The sequence below is a fragment of the Callithrix jacchus genome, chromosome X, assembly GCF_049354715.1.
Source record: "Callithrix jacchus isolate 240 chromosome X, calJac240_pri, whole genome shotgun sequence".
Classification (NCBI taxonomy): Eukaryota; Metazoa; Chordata; class Mammalia; order Primates; family Cebidae; genus Callithrix; species Callithrix jacchus.
Genome location: NC_133524.1, coordinates 97,719,844 through 97,732,363, shown reverse-complemented (window position 1 = coordinate 97,732,363; position 12,520 = coordinate 97,719,844). Strand labels below are relative to the sequence as shown.

Below are 12,520 nucleotides of genomic sequence, written 5' to 3'. Positions count from 1 at the left end.
TGATCACACTACTGCACTCTAGCCTGGGTGACAGAGGTTCTGTCTCAAAAAAAAAAAAGGAAAAGAAATACCAAAACAGAAGTGAAGGCCCAAAGACACATATCTAATTCAAGTGCAAGGGAAAAGGAAGAAATGTTCACTCCGAAGAGCTATTCTTTAACAACAGACTTCTTCAATCCTATTTTCCTGAATAAACTACATTTGAAGAGGATGTGAATGTTGAATTGGCAGGGTTGGGAGTAGTCAGCGTAAGTGCCTGGTGTGCCATCAATTCTCTCTCAAAAGAATACAAAAAGTAGAGAACAGAGAGAGATGGAGAGAAAAAGAAATACAGGAAAGGGTCAAAGGAAAGAGAAAGGAGACTGACAACAGTCGCTAAACTTTTTTGTTAACCTTTTTATTGAGATACAACATTCACACAGCAACATGCACAAATCTCAAATATATGGCTTAATGACATTGACATATGTATACACTGGTGTAACTAGACCAAGATACAGAACATCTACATCACCTCATAAGATTCCTTCATGTCCTTTCCTAGTTAAACCTCACCTACAGAGGTAACGACTGATGTGAGTACTGTAAATGTACATTAATTCACATTTCCTATATTATATAAATGTAATAATACAGTATGTACTCTTTTTTAATCTGACATCTTTCACCCAGCATAATTATTTTGAGATTCGTCCATGTCAATGCATACATGAAGGATTTATTCTTTTTTATTGCTAAGTAGTATTTCCTTGTATGGATGTGCCACAGTTTATCTACTCACTTGTTTACGCACATTTGGCTGTTTCCTGTTTGGGGCTATTATGCATAAAGTCAGTAAGAACATTGGTGTACAAGTCTTCATATACTCATAAGCTTTCATTTCTCTTGAAATGAAATGTCTAGGGATGAAGTTGTTGAATCACAGAATGCTATACTTTGGATATAGTTTGTCCTCATCAAAACTCATGTTGAAATTTGATTCCCATGTGGCATGTTGGGAGGTGGAGCCTAATGGAATGTGTTTGGGTCATGGGAGCAGATAGCTCACAAATGGCTTGGGGCCATTCTCACAGTAGTGAGTGAGTTCTCCCTCTTTAAAAACTGGATTCATTCCCTTAGGAATGAATTAGTTCCCACAAGAGTAGGATTTTATAAAGCCAGGATGCCCCTTGGGTTTTGCCTCTTCACATGTGTTCACTTCCCCTTTGCGCTTCTCTGACATGTTATGATGTGTCAAGAAAGCTCTCCGCTGGGTGCAGTGGCTCACCCCTGTAATCCCAGCAGTTTGAGAGGCCGAGGCGGGCAGATCACCTGAGGTCAGGACTTTGAGACCAGCCTGGCCAATATGGTGAAACCCTGTTTCTACTAAAAATACAACAAAAATTAGCTGGATGCAGTGGTATGCGCCTGTAGTCCCAGCTACTCAGGAGGCTGACGCAGGAGAATTGCTTGAAACCAACAGGTGGAGGTTGCAGTGAGCCACAATTGCGCCATTGCACTCCAGACTGGGCAACGCAGCGAGCCTCTGTCTGAGGAAAAAAAAAAAAAAAGAAAAGAAAGCTCTCACCAGAAGCCAAGGCTATGCCCTTAAACTTCCCAGCCTGCAAAACTAAACCTCTAAATAAATCTTTTTCTTTATAAATTACATTCTCATCTATTCTGTTATAGCAACACAAAATAAACTAAGACACAAAGTAAACACATTTAGCTATAGTAAATTTTTTAAAAAACTGAGCCTTAGACCTCTAGTCCCTTCCTAGCCTGGCTTTTTTAAATTTAGAGATGTTAACTTTATTTTTCTCCACAGAAATGAAAATTATATATACTCTCTATAGAAAATTGGAAAATACAGCCAGGAGTGTTGGCTTACGCCTGTAATCTCAACACTTTGGGAGGCCAAGGTGGGTGGATCACCTGAGGTCAGAAGTTCAAGACCAGCCTGGCCAACATGGTGAAACCCTGTTGGTCTACTAAAAATACAAAATTAGCAGGGCATGGTGGCACAGTCCTGTAGTTGTAGCTATTTGGGAGACTGAAGCAGGAGAGTTGCTTGAACCCAGGAGGCGGAGGTTGTAGTGAGTGGAGATCGCACCAGTGCACTCCAGCCTGGGTGACAGAGTGAGACTCCATCTCAAAAAAAAGAAAACTGGAAAATACAACAATCCATAAGGAAGGAAATCAAAACTCTTATAACCTAGGGTTCAAATAAGCCCTCTCCTTTCTGAGATTTGGCATTGACTCAAGAATGCAGAATCAGAGCTAGAGAATTTCCAGAAAAGTGAGTGAACAGACCATCAAGCATAAAACCAACTTACAAATCCATGGAGATGTTCTCTATGAAACAGTTAGAGTCTAATATACTAAGGGGCTTGGTTTGAACAGAGCCTCTAGTCAGGCTCAGAAAGGCAAATAACTCCATGTTCACTGCCAGCCTCTGTAAACATTCTTACGACACAGCCCAGTGGGCAAAAGAACACACAGCACAGTTTATTCCTATTCTGGCAATTGAGCTTATGCCTACTGAGGAAAAAGTAAATGCTTAGATCACATTCTAACACGTGCTACATCCATACAATGGAATACAATGCAGTCCTTCAATGTGATTATACAGACCTATGTTTATAAATGAAAAAGTATGATCCCATTTTTAGGATATATTTTAGTGTGACAGTTAAGATCATGGGCTTTGGAGTCAGACTACCTGGCTCCAAACCTAGCTCTTTGTCACAATTTTGCTGTACCTCCATTTTACCATTTGTGACAAGGGGTGATAATAATACCTACCTCTTAAGGCTGCTTTGGGGATTAAATAAAACACTAGAACACTTAGAAAATAACTTAGAAAAAAAATAAAGCTTGGTTCATGGTAAATTTACCATCCGCAACCAGAAATGAGCCATCAACATTTCTCAGCAGTCCTTTTTTATTTCTCTGGTCAACCTACAACCTGCTCTCACCCTTGCAAGTCATTGAACCTTCTCCATTCTCTTCAACCTTTGAACTCCTTTTCCTCTTCCTCCTGATGACCTCTGCATGCAGATGATCACACCCCATTTATAGAAAAAACAATGGGAGTGGGGGAGCCTTCGGAAGGAAGTTGTCTCTCATATTCCTAACACCAAACATAAACCTACTATACCTGAACACATCCTAGCAGCAGCTCCTCAATTAAGACAGAGATGCTTTTGCCTCCTACTGAACACAAATTCCTTCACCTATGCTTTCGATTCCAGATGTTCTTCTTTTTTAGCGAATGTACACTATGATTTATTCCATCTCTCTGCTGTATTTTTAACCACTCACTCACTACGGACCCTTAACTGTAAACTTTACACATCCACAAAATTTCTCCCTATTAAAAAAGTCCTTGGCTGTGTACAGTAGCTCAAGACTGTAATCCCAGCACTTTGGGAGGCTAAGGCAGACAGATTGCTTGAGCTCAGGAGTTCAAGATCAGCCCAGGTAACATGGTGAGACCCCGTCTCTACAAAAAATACAAAAATTAGCCCAGCGTGGTGGTGTACACACCAATAGCCCCAGTTTCTTAGGAGACCGAGGTGGGAGAATCACCTGAGCCCAGGAAGTCAAGGCTACAGTGAGCTGTGATTGTGTCACTGCACTCCAGCCTAAGCAACAGTGTTAGACCCTGTCTCAAAAAAAAATTTTTAAAGACCTCTCTTGACCCTTAGTCCCACTCCTCCTTCTACCCTGACTTTTCCATGCCCTTCACAGCCAAACTATTTCAAATAGTTACCTATATTCTTTGTTTCCATTAACTTGCCTTCCTCTCTGCTAACTACATTCCAATCCATTCCATTCTGGATTTCTGCCCATCACTCCATGAAAATAGATCTGTCCAGGACACCAATGCCTTCATATTCTTAAATGTGACACATATTTACCAGTCCACATCTTATTTGACCTCTGAGCAGCAATAGACATTGTTGACAGTCCATTCCCTACTTCTTGAAACAGTTTCTTTCTTTGGCTTCAATGACCCAAGTCCCTCCTAACTTTCTTTTAAACCTCCCTGGCTGCTTTTTCCCAGTCTACTTTGCAAACTGATCCTCCTGTACTCTACATGAAATACTGGAGTTTCTCAAGGCTCCTTCTTTGATCTACTACATTCTCACTCTGATACTCCCTGACCTAGACAAACTTATCCCCACACATGGCTTGAATTATCACCTATATCCATATAGCACACAATTTATATCTCCAGTATATAGGCCCCTTCTGAACTCTAGATCCATCCAACCAACTCTTTATATAACCTCTCTTGGGTGTTCTCAAAGGTACCTCAAACACAGTATGTTTAAGACTAAACTCATAATCCTCACACCTGAACTTAGTATTCAATGTGATATTAAAGGTCCTGCCTCTTAATGCTGTTACTCCAAACATCCACTTGTACAAGCCAGAAACTGAGAAGTCACCCTTGATCGCTCACTCTCACTGTAAGATACAGGGGGGGAGTAAACAAAGTGCTGATTTTCCTATACACTCTACTTAACACAGAATGCTTAGATGTAGCCCCAGATGTATGGGAGAATTTTCCCACACACCAAGCAATCAGTTCTGCAGTGGACGCCAGCCAGGTGTCCTCTAATTGAATTCAGTTCTGTCACTACCTACCTGGAGACGGTGTCAGATCCCACAGTTTGAGAGCTCGGGCTCCCAAGACTGCCGTCTACTTCAGATGCCCAGTTGTAAGCTGTGCTTCTGACTGACCTGCCATAAATCAAGGTTCCCATGATGCTCTCCTCGGGTTTGCTTAATTTGCTAGAGAGGGTCACAGAACTCTGGAAAACATGTTTATAGGTTTCTTTTTTTTTTTTTTTTTTGAGACAGAGTTTCACTCTTGTTACCCAGGCTGGAGTGCAATGGCGCGATCTCGGCTCACCACAACCTCCACCTCCTGGGTTCAGGCAATTCTCTGGCCTCAGCCTCCTGAGTAGCTGGGATTACAGGCACACACCACTATGCCCAGCTAATTTTTTTATTTTTATTTTTTGTATTTTTAGTAGAGACGGGGTTTCACCATGTTGACCAGGATGGTCTCGATCTCTTGACCTCGTGATCCACTCACCTCGACCTCCCAAAGTGCTGGGATTACAGGCTTGAGCCACCGTGCCCGGCCTATAGGTTTCTTATAAAGGATATTACAAAGCATATAGACAGACAGCCAGATGGAACAATCACACACAGCAAGGTACCGGATAAGGGCACCAAGCTTCCATGCCCTGAACCCTCCAAGAACCTCCTTGTGTTTGCTATCCAGAAGCTCTCCAAACCCAGTTCTTTCAGGTTTTTATAGAGGCTTTACAGCTGTGCACAGTGGCTCACACCTGTAATCCCAGCACTTTGGCAGGCCAAGGTAGGTGGATCACATGAGGTCGGGAGTTCGAAACCAGCCTGATCAACATGGGGAAAACCCATCTCTACTAAAGATACAAAATTAGCCAGGTATGGTGGTGCATGCCTGTAATACCCACTACTCAGGAGGTTGAGGCAGGAGAATCACTTGAACCCAGGAGATGGAGGTTGCACTGAGCTGAGATCACGCCATTGGACTCTAGCCTGGGCAGCAAGAGCGAGACTCCATCTCAAGATATAAATATAAAAAATATCCCAGCACTTTGGGAGGCCAAAGTGGGTGGATCACGAGGTCAAGAGATTGAGACCATCTTGGCCAACATAGTGAAACCGTGTCTCTACTAAAAATACAAAAAAATTAGCTGGGTGTGGTGGCATGCGCCTGTAGTCCCAGCTACTCAGGAGAATGAGGCAGGAGAATCGCTTGAACCCAGGAGACGGAGGTTGCAGTAAGCAGAGATTGTGCCACTGCACTCCAAGCCTGGTGACAGAGTGAGACTCTGTCTCCAAATAAAATAAAATAAAAATAAAAATAAATAAAATAGAGGTTTTACTATGTAGGTATGATTGATTACATCACTGGCCATTGCTAGTCAATTTAACCTTCAGCTCCTCTCCCTTATACAGAGGTTAGGGGTGTGGTGAAATAGTCCCAATTCTCTAATCCTGCCTTGACCAGCCCCCATCCTGACTCTACCTAGGAGCCCCAGCCACCAGTTATCTCATTAGCATGCAGAAGATTCTTTTTTATTTTTATTTTTTGAGATGGAGTTTTGCTCTTGTTGCCCAGGCTAGAGTGCAATGGCACAATCTCAGCTCACTGCAAACTCTACCTCCCGGGTTCAAGTGATTCCTCTGCCTCAGCCTCCCAGTAGCTGGGATTTCAGGCATGCACTACCACCCCTGGTAAATTTTGTATTTTTAGTAGAGTTGGGGTTTCACCATGTTGGTCAGGCTTGTCTTGAACTCCTGACCTCAGGTTACCCTCCCGCCTTGGCCTCCCAAAGTGCTGGGATTACAGGCATGAGCCACCACGTCCAGCACAAAAAGATATTCTTGTTACCCCAGAGATTCTAAAGGTTTTAAAAGCTGTAATTCGGGAAAATGAGGATGAAGACTACCATGGTTTGAATGTTTGCTTTCTCCAAAACTTATGTTAAAATTTAATTGCCAGCTGGGCATAGTGGCTCACACCTGTAATCCCAGCACTCTGAGAGGCCAAGGTGGATGGATCACCTGAGGTCAAGAGTTTGAGACCAGCCCGGCCAACATGGTGAAACCCCGTTTCTACTAAAAATACAAAAATTAGCTGGGTGTGGTGGCGGGCACCTGTAATCCTAGCTACTCAGGAAGCTGAGGCCTAAGAATAGCTTGAACCTGGGAGGCGGAGGTTGCGTGAGTGAACATTGCACCACTGCACTCAAGCCTGGGTGACAAAGTGAGACTCCGTCTCAAAAAATTAAATTAAATTAAAAAATTTAATTGCCATTGTAATGAAACCACCTTTGCAAAATTATAACTGAGGAAATTATGACAGTGAAAGAAATCAGACCTAACAGACTCCACCTTGCTTCTAACCTTTAATCTGCCCTTGTTCATTCCTGGGTGTAGGTCAAACTAACTTCAGGAAGGAATTCAGTTTGTGGTTTGACTCTGCAACAAAATTGATAATAGCCCTTTCCCAAAAAGACCCTCTTCTTGCCTGGGGACCAGTCTGCCTTTGCAGGACTAACAAATTAGCTACAAGATTAGAAATTACAGTTAAGGGGTCATGCAGCCTCTGGCTCCCAGAGTCTGAACCTCCCCAAATTGCTCCTGAGGATAACATCACTATTGTAAAACCTAAGAACAGTGCTTATTTTGCAGACCCTGCACTCCATGGATCAGCTGACACCAGCCAGACCCATAATCTTGCTCAACCAGTTCTGCCTTCCCACCCAGAAACAGAAAACTGCAAGGAAGACTCACTTTGACCCCCTAATGATTCCATCTCCAACCTGACCAATCAGCACTCCCCACATCCCAAGCCCCTACCCACCAAATTATCTTTAAAAACTCTGATTCCTACCAGGGGCTGGTGGCTAACACCTGTAATCCCAGCACTTTGGGAGGCCAAGGCAGGTGGATCACCTGAAGTCAGGAGTTCAAGACCAGCCTGACCAACACGGTGAAAACCCATCCCTACTAAAAATTACAAAAATTAGCCCAGCATGGTGGCAGGTGCCTGTAATCCCAGCTATTTGGGAGGCTGAGGCAGGAGAATCACTTGAATCCAGGAGGCAGAGGTTACAGTGAGCCAAAATTACACCACTGCACTCTAGCCTGGGCAACAGAGCAAGAATCCGTATTAAAAAAAAAAAAAAAACTCTGACCCCAAATGCTCTGGGAGACTGATTTGAGTAACAAAACTCTGGTCTCGGCTGGGGGTGGTGGCTCACGCCTGTAATCCCAGCACTGTGGGAGGCTAAGGTGGGTGGATCATGAGGTCAGGAGTTCAAGACCACCCTGGCCAAGATAGTGAAACCCTGTCTCTACTAAAAATACAAAAAATTAACTGGGCATGGTGGCGGGCACCTGTAATCCCAGCTACTCAGGAGACTGAGACAGAGAATTGCTTAAATCCAGGAGGCAGAGGCTGCAGTGAGCTGAGATCAAGTCACTGCTCTCCAGCCTGGGTGACAGAGCAAGACTCCATCTCAAAACACAAACAAAAAAAAAATCTGGTCTTCTGCACAGCCGGCTGTGTGTGTATTACTCTTTCTCCATTGTGATTCCCTATCTTGATAAATCAGCTCTGTCTAGGCAACAGGCAAGGTGAACTCATTGGGAGGTTACAGTAACAGTATTGAGTATTAATGCAGTAACAGTATTAAGACTTTTAAGAGGCGATGAAGCTATGAGGGCTCTGCCCTCACAGGTGGGATTAATGCCATTATAAAAGTACAAGATCAGTCTCCCCTTCTGCCATGTCACAATCTAGCCTACCTCCTCTCTGGATGACACAGTGTGTCAAAAGACCATCTTGGAAAAAAGAATGGCCTCACCAGACACCAAACCTGCCCACCTTAACCTTAGACTTCCCAGCTTCCAGAACTGTGAGGCAATAAATTTCTGTTTATAAATTACCCAGTCTCAGGTATTGTTATAGCAGCACAAAACAAACTAAGATAAAGACTAGATATGGCCAGGTGCAGTGGCTCACGCCTGTAATCCCAACACTTTGGGAGGCCAAGGCAGGTGGATCATGAGATCAGGCAATCAAGACCATCCTGGCCAACATGGTGAAAATCCAACTCTACTAAAAATAAAAGAAATTAGAGAGATGCAAATCAAAACCACATTGAGATACCATCTCACATCAGTTAGAATGGTGATCATTAAAAAATCTGGAGACAACAGATGCTGGAGAGGATGTGGAGAAATAGGAACACTTTTACACTGTTGGTGGGAGTGTAAATTAGTTCAACCATGGTGGAAGATAGTGTGGCGATTCCTCAAGGCCTTAGAAATAGAAATTCCAATTGACCCAGCAATCCCATTACTGGGTATATATCCAAAGGACTATAAATCGTTCTACTATAAGGACACATGCACAAGAATGTTCACTGCAGCACTGTTTACATTAGCAAAGACCTGGAACCAACCCAAATGCCCATCGATGATAGACTGGATTGGGAAAATGTGGCACATATACACCATGGAATATTATGCAGCAATCAAAAATGATGAGTTCGTGTCCTTTGTAGGGACTTGGATGAATCTGGAGAACATCATTCTCAGCAAACTGACAAAAGAACAGAAAATGAAATACTGCATATTCTCACTCATAGGTGGGTGATGAAAAATGAGAACACATGGACACAGGGAAGGGAGTACCAAACACTGGGGTCTGTTGTGGGGAAGAGGGGAGGGACAGCGGGTGGGGGGAGCTGGGGAGGGATAGCCTGGGGAGAAATGCCAAATGTGGGTGAAGGGGAGGAAGGCAGCAAAACACACTGCAATGTGTGTACCTATGCAAATGTCTTGCATGTTCTGCACATGTACCCCAAAACCTAAAATGAATTAAAAAAAAAAAAAAAGAAATTAGCCAAGCATGATGGCAGGCACCTGTAATCCCAGCTACTTGGGAGGCTGAGGCAGGAGAATCACTTGAACCCAGGAGGCAGAGGTTGCAGTGAGCCGAGATCATGCCGTTGCACTCTAGCCTGGAGACAGAGCGAGACTCCATCTCAAGAAAAACAAACAAAAACAAAAAAAGGCTAAATGATGTACTTCACAATATCACACTCCCTCACTCCCAATTCCAGTCCATTGCCAAGTCCTATGGCTTTTACCTCCTAAGAAACCCTAAAATGTACCAATCCACTCCATCTAAACCATGGCTACTCTAGTGCAAGCTACTATTACCTCTACCTCTATCTAGAGGTACTAGAGAGTTTCCTAATGAAACTCTCCAATACCTTCTGACTCCTTCCCAATCCCTTATCCAGACTGTAGCAGGGCAATATTTTCAAAGACAAATCTGATTTGTTCTCCCCCTCCCACAGGGCTTTCAGTGGCTCTTAGGATATAGATGGAATGGCTTAAGGTGGTTTGTAAGGCCCTGCATGCCCTGACCCACCACATTGCTCTCCCAACTGCCTCTTGAACTCCAGCCACTTTCATTCAGTCTCTTTTACTCATCATGCTATTTCTGAACACACAGCCTCAATCCAGCTCCTCCAACTCTCACCTCCAATCTAATTAGCCACTATTCTTCCTTTAGCTCTCAGCTCAATAATCACTTCCTTGAAGCACAATTCCTGACCACCTTGACTAGTCGAATAATCCTATTTTATAGGCCCTCATTGCACCATGTACCCTCTTTTTCAAGATATTTGTCCTTGTTGCGATTATATACAGTTGTATGGATGTCTGCTTGCTACTTGCCTTCCTGCTATACTATGAGCTCCTTGAGGACAGGAACTTCTTAAGTGTTTTTGTTCACATTTCCTCAGCACCCAGCACAATGCCTGGCAATAAATTGGTGGTCTTTTTTTTTTTATTTTTTGAGACAAGGGTTCACTCTGTCACCCAGGCTGGAGTACAGTGGTGCAATCTTGGCTCACTGCAACCTCCACCTCCTGGGTTCAAGTGATTCTCCTGCCTCAGCCTCCCAGGTAGCTGGGATTATAGGCCCACACCACCATGCCCAAGTAATTTTTTATTTTTAGTAGAGATGGGGTTTCACTATGTTGGCCAGGCTCATCTCTAACTCCTGACCTCATGCAATCCACCCACCTTGGCCTCCCAGAGTTCTGGGATTACGCACGTGAGCCACTGCACCAGGTCAATTGGTTGTCTTTTTGTACCCCAGCAGGTCAGGCTAATATATACTAGTAGAAGCACTGTCTGAGAGTGCCTTTTGCCAAAGGGAAGCAGAGTCAGACACTAGCCAAAAGCTGTAAAGACATATTTTGAGTACTACTATTACTCAAAAGTAATAGGGGAAAAGAGACTTTAGTATAGAACTAAACTTAATCTAAAAACAACTAGGACAACTGTGGCTTTACAGTCAAGCAGCAGAGTGAGGAAGCCAGTTGATAGAAAATTTCGAAGTGGAGAGATACATCAAGGGTAGGGGGATTCTTGCTCAACTGACTAAACCGGATTCCTTGCTCAAGGCAGGACAAGGCGATCAGGTAACAAGAGTTGGGAAAATGCATAGCAGGATTCTTGCTAAACTGGGCTAGGCAGGCGAAGGACAGGGCCCGAGGACAAAGTATAGTCGAAAAGAAGGCTCAGAGGGGCCTGTCCAAAGTTCACTATGTCTTACTTTCCTGCTAGTCTCCCCACAAAATAGATCAAGTCCCCACTAGTCTTTACTTATTATTCCATAGGCATTTTAAGAGCTTCTTTGAGTTACAATTTATATTTCATAAAGTTCTCCCTTTTCAAGTACAAATTCAACGGTTTTTAGTAATTTATAGAGTTGTGTGGAACTCTCACCACAATCTAAATTAGGACATTTTCGTTATCTCTAAAAGATAATGAAATGTCGCTATCTCTAAAAGATAACACGTTATCTCTAAAAGATAACTGGGAGTGACTGCTCCTTGCTCATTTGCAGTCACTCCCATTTTCCACCCCATAGCTATTTTTGAAAGCCATCATATCTGCCTAAGCATAAAAGGTACAGCCTCACCGGAAAAGCAAAAATCAAAACTACCACGCGCGTGAAATAATTTGAGAACCACCAAGCACTAATTGTGCATTTCTGATTATTTGCTGAAAAACATTTAAAGAAAAATCAACGTGAACTAAGGAGTGGGAGGAGGTTTCAAGGAAAAGGTAGAACATTTTAAGGTTTCTCTGCAGACAAAAAGTGTGCAAAAAAAAAAAAAAAAAGGAATTTGAGTTGAAAAATACTCCAACAAACGAACCAACATGTTTTCAGAACTTTTTGAAGTTCCAGTATGGTGCTGTCGTGGTTGGTGGGCTGTCTGTCCTTGATCCAGTAGGCAATGCGAGTTTCTAGAACAGAAGGATAAGGATTCATCACAAGCCATAAAAGTTGAAGCAACACTCAACTGAAAATAAACATGTATTGAGTGCCTAATGTGCGTCAAGGAAGAGGCTCTGCATAAGAAAAAAATGGCTCCTCGCAGCTCCCCCTGCCCCGGCCAGGTGGCTGCATGCCCCCCTTCCGCCTACTCCCTGGACTGCCCTGGGACTGAGAACGCCCCGACACGAAAAGCTGGACTCCACTGGGACCGGAACGAGATCACTGGGAGCCGGGGCGCCCGGCACAGGCCGGACGCAACGGAAACCCAGCTGGGGCCGGCCCTTCCTTTCCTTCTCCCATCGCACGACTCGGCCTGTGCCCGGTCCCCACCTGCCGCCGTCCCCCTCCTCCTAGTGGGACCAAAAAGAGCCCGAAGTGCCTGGGAGGTTCCGAGGGCTTTCAAGATGCCCTGCCATGGTTGGCAAAGCGATTGCCTTCCCTCTCGGAGCTCCACGGATATCCGAGCCCTCTTCCTCTCCCTCGCCATCTTCCGTCATTCGCCACGCTGGCCACTTCCCCTCTGCTGCCTCCCGCTGAAGCCGCAGCCCGGCCGCGGCCGCCATTTCTCAGCAGCCTCTTCCCGGCCCCTTTCACTGAAAG

General features: G+C 44.1%; 1 long non-coding RNA gene across 2 annotated transcripts; it reads right to left on the bottom strand.

Annotated features, from left to right (window-relative positions):
- Nucleotides 1–376: 376 nt before the first annotated feature.
- LOC144581250 (uncharacterized) lies at nucleotides 377–12,520 on the bottom strand. 2 transcript variants are annotated; one of them, XR_013531827.1, is made up of 4 exons: nucleotides 12,251–12,520; nucleotides 11,799–11,889; nucleotides 4,636–4,802; nucleotides 377–1,529 (listed from the first exon to the last, which is right to left on the bottom strand). It is a non-coding gene; the product is annotated as an uncharacterized LOC144581250 (long non-coding RNA). The 2 variants fall into 2 exon arrangements; XR_013531828.1 differs by lacking the exon at nucleotides 4,636–4,802.